Source organism: Alexandromys fortis, unplaced genomic scaffold (genome assembly GCF_014885135.2).
Source record: "Alexandromys fortis isolate MF-2015 unplaced genomic scaffold, M_Fortis_MF-2015_v1.1 scaffold_174, whole genome shotgun sequence".
In the NCBI taxonomy this organism is placed as follows: domain Eukaryota; kingdom Metazoa; phylum Chordata; class Mammalia; order Rodentia; family Cricetidae; genus Alexandromys; species Alexandromys fortis.
The window spans coordinates 2,405,742-2,410,061 of record NW_026068063.1 but is presented as its reverse complement, the minus strand read 5'-3'; the positions used below and the strand labels follow the sequence as shown (position 1 = coordinate 2,410,061).

At 39.3% G+C, this 4,320-nt stretch overlaps 1 long non-coding RNA gene across 1 annotated transcript; it reads left to right on the top strand.

Annotated features, from left to right (window-relative positions):
• The first annotated feature begins 1,233 nt into the window (after positions 1-1,233).
• On the top strand, positions 1,234-3,786 carry LOC126487534 (uncharacterized). The gene is made up of 3 exons (XR_007588415.1): positions 1,234-1,306; positions 3,036-3,089; positions 3,751-3,786. It is a non-coding gene; the product is annotated as an uncharacterized lncRNA (long non-coding RNA).
• Positions 3,787-4,320: the final 534 nt, after the last annotated feature.

The following is a 4,320-nucleotide window of genomic DNA, read 5'->3' as shown; positions in this document are numbered from 1 at the left end:
TTTCTCTGTGGCTTTGGAGCCTGTCCTGGAACTAGCTCTGTAGACCAGGCTGGTCTCGAACTCACAGAGATCCGCCTGCCTCTGCCTCCCGAGTGCTGGGATTAAAGGCGTGCGCCACCATCGCCCGGCTTTATACTCTTTCTAAGGCAAAATAATTTCTTGTAACATGAGAGGCCATATGACCCAGGGCATATATAGTCTTATTTTGATGGAAGATTGGCTCAGTTTCTCTTAATTATAAATTAAATATAAAATTTAGAAAAATTAACAAAAAGATTAGATTTTGATTAAAGATAGGAATAAGCATCCTGTGTATTTAAAATATGTATCCTCTAGTTGTTTGTGTCTTTTCTCATAGCTGGGGAGAAGATTGATCTCAGGAAGCTTCTAGATGAAGTAAAGGCATTGAGAGGTAAGTGACAGAGTACTGGGAATGAACCTAAGAGCGTAAACAGTTCTACTCGGTCATATGATACTTTTGCCATAGTTGCTGCCAGTACTCACATAGTTTACCTTTTATTAGTAAGTGGTATATCTCTAATTGACTAGAGTTAAAATGTGGATTAGCTATACTACAGTTACTATTTCTGTGCCAAAACATATGCATATGAATGTTTTGTCTGTATGTATGTCTGTATAGCATGTGAGTGCCTGGTGCCCATGGAGGCCTTAAAAGGATATCAGATTTCCTGGAACCAGAGTTACAGGTAATTGTAAGCCACTTAATCAATGCCAGAATTAAACCCAGGTCCGCTGAGGAGCAGCACATGCCCTAACCACTACTGAGCCATCTCTCCAGCCCGTCTATGCAAAATTTTGATTGTTTGCCTTTAACTAAGCTTTTTCTCTTAAGTTTTTCTCAGTAACATTATTCATAACTACTGAGTTTAAATGAGTCCTGGTTGATAATAAGGGAAAGCTTCAGTTAGGGATATAGAGCATCACAAAAAGAATAAAATAAATTTTACTGGCTAATATATGAATATAGACCACCTAAAACACTCTGCTCCATAGTGATGTCTTATTCCCTACACAGTTGTACACTGTGTAATACTTTCCCCATGATTATGATTATGGGAAGATACATTTTACTTGTGTTTGTTTTGAAGTTTTGTTCTCGATACAGTAGTTGAGAGCAATGCTAAGATGAGAATATTTAAGTAATTTTTAAAATTCTTAAATTTTTATTTCTTATTTGTAGGAGAACCTATTGATATGGGTGATTTAGAAGACTTTCTGGAAAGCATGGGGCTAGAACTTACAGAAAAGGAATTGTTGCAGCTGGTGAGAAAGTTACAAGCTGATGGTAAGTGTTTAAAATAGACACAACTGTTTCAGTAGGGACAGGTTTTTTTTTTTTTTCCTTAGTCAACACTAATAACATCTAGGAGACAGTTTTTTAGTGTTGCAACTGGCAGGGACCGGTTAGTGGTAACACTGGTAACTAGTGGATGAAGCCATAGATTACTGACAACCATAGAGTAATAGAGAATTTCAGTGGGTAAGGCATAGTTGCACACAAGAATCATCCAGCCTAAAAGTTCTGTTATTAAGAATGTCCTCCATGTAACCTTTTGGGAAGCTTAGATTTGCAAGCTTATATACAAACACTGTCCTGTTTGATTCTGAGTGGAAAAGTCTTTCAAAAACAAAAACAAAAACAAAACAAACAAACAAAAAAAAACAGAGCTCAGTCCTACCTGAAGAAGACATAATTGTGCAGCTAGTTCTTCACTTAGAAATAAAGGTGTCATTACTATGATTCAACAGCAAGAAATGCCTGCTGCTACTATTAATTTTACAGCCATGCTTAATGTTAAGCAAAAAGGCGAGGAAAATGAAATGGAGTGTGTACTGGGCATCAGAATATAAAAAGCAAAAGAAGAGATAATAGGCTACATACTTCAGCATCATGTTGGCTTTACATAGTGCAGTGGCTAATCATCCTTGTCATTTGGAGAAGGGTCTGAGAGATCACATAAGGAGTGTGCCTAGGAGTGTTTCCAGAAATGATTAACGGAAGAGGAAACCCACCCTGAATGTGGCACCTACATCTGGGGTCACAGATGGAACAAAGTGTGGTGGAAATAAATGGAAGCTCTTACACAGGAATCTCTCTCTCTTTTCTCTCTCTCTCTGATATGGGATTCCCCTCTGTATGTTGTGAATATGTTTTATTACCGTCGTTTATTAAAGAAACTGCTTTGGCCTATGGCAAGGCAAAATATAGTTAGGCAGAAAAACTAAACTGGATGCAGGGAAAGGAAGGCTGAGTCAGGCAGATGCCCAAGAAGCAAGATGTGAGGTAACAAACCATGAGCCTCGTAGTAAAATATAAAATAATAGAAATGTGTTAATTTAAGATGTAAGAGCTAACTAAGGCTATGCCTGAGCTGTTGGGCAAAGTGTTGTAATTAATATAGTTTCTGTGTAATTATTCAGGTCAGGGTGTCTGGGAAATGAAAGCACAGTCTCTGTTTTACATCTCAGCATCCCTGAGAGCCTCCCGGCTAGGAGAAGAGCATCCCGGCTATGTCAGGCATTTCTGCTGTGGTGTTCTCACTCATCTCTGTTGCAGAAGCAAGGGGCCAGTTAGCTATGAACCAAGATAAATCTTTTCTCCCTTTAATTGGTTTTCTCAAGTTAATCTCACAGCAGCAAAATGTCTGCCTAGTGTGTGTCAAAGAGGAAAAACATGCCAACCTTTTTAAAAGTTCTCTACCATAAAATGTTGCTACATGCCGGGCGGTGGTGGCGCATGCCTTTAATCCCAGCACTCAGGAGGCAGAGGCAGGCGGATCTCTGGGAGTTCGAGACCAGCCTGGTCTACAGGAGCTAGTTCCAGGACAGGCACCAAAGCTACAGAGAAACCCTGTCTTGAAAAAACCAAAAAACAAACAAACAAACAAAAATGTTGCTACATATTTTTTAATTGGAAGAAAATGGAAAATCGGTCTAGAGTCATACTTCTGAGATGGTTTTTATACTGTCGTAATTATTGATTTCTCCTTGGCCTAAATCGTTTGTTCTTACAGCTGGTAAAAAAACCTATCAGAAGAGGTTGCTGGAGGGTTTGAAGACACTTCCAGGTAAAAGGGGTTGTGATAGAAAAGCAGATGTACAAGGGGGCTCGTGGTTAGCTTTTCCTTCGCTCCTGGGCGTTCAGACCTGAACCCCCTTCTGGTAGGCACAGCGCTTTGTCTCTGTCATTAAAATCTGCAGAACCCCTGTGATTTGCCAGTTTTATTGTGGTAAGAGATGCATAGAGAAATCTACCATTTTAAATGTACAACCCAGTATCGTAAGGTGAGTTCACAGTGTTGTACAGCCATGACCACTACTCTCTTCCAGAGCTTTTCTGTCACTGTGAACAGAAACTTTGTACCTGTAACGGAATCACTACTATTCCCTCCTTTCTTCAGCTCCCAGTTGCCTCTGCTCTGCTCTTTATAAATTTATTATCTCTTCTGTGAAACTAGACATGCCAATAATTTGGAATTGTAGAGAGATTTATTTCCCATTCCTTCAGAAATTCCCAAAAGTTTATAAGATTCCCAAGTGAATCTAAATATTTACAACTTTAAAGAGACTTGTTTTTTTCAGAAAATTTAATAAACAGCAAAGTCGATCAATTTGAAAGTTCAATCAACAGCAATCATCTGGTTATCCAAATAGCAAAGAATAGGGTCATCTGTTTTTGTCATATTTTAAAGTTAATATGTTCTACTCTTACCTGTATCTCTTTTTAAGAAGGGAAAGTCAAGACTGGGAAGGTGGACACGTTTCTGAAGAACATGGGGATAAACATCTCAGAAAAAGAACTTAAAGATCTAACACAAAGCCTGCCTGTCAGTGGTAAGCACCTACCTACCATTCTGCACCAGAAGGGCAAGGCTGTAAAGGGGCAGACTCTGGAGCCGCTGCCTGATTTGCATCCTGGCTCTACTTGTGATACTCATATTGTCTTGATCTTCTCTCTGTGCTCACTTTCTTCATCTGTTAAAGGGCATATTAAGCTTAATTATAAAGTTCTGTGAGGACCAGACTGTGCTAGTTTTGTTGTTGCTATTAGTAGTATCATGTTATAACCTTGCGTGAATGTGCATACTAATCTTTTTGGAATCTTGACATCGAGTCATTTGAAAAAACTTTGAAATAGAACTCAGAGCTTAGGCTGGGATGATAGCCCAGTGGGTAAAGTTCCCATACAAGCATGGGGACTTGAGTTTGTCTCCAGAACGCACATTTTAGAAGCTGAGTATAAGAGCTAGAGAAATGGCTCTGCTCATCCAGAGGACCTGAATTTGATTCCCAGTGCTC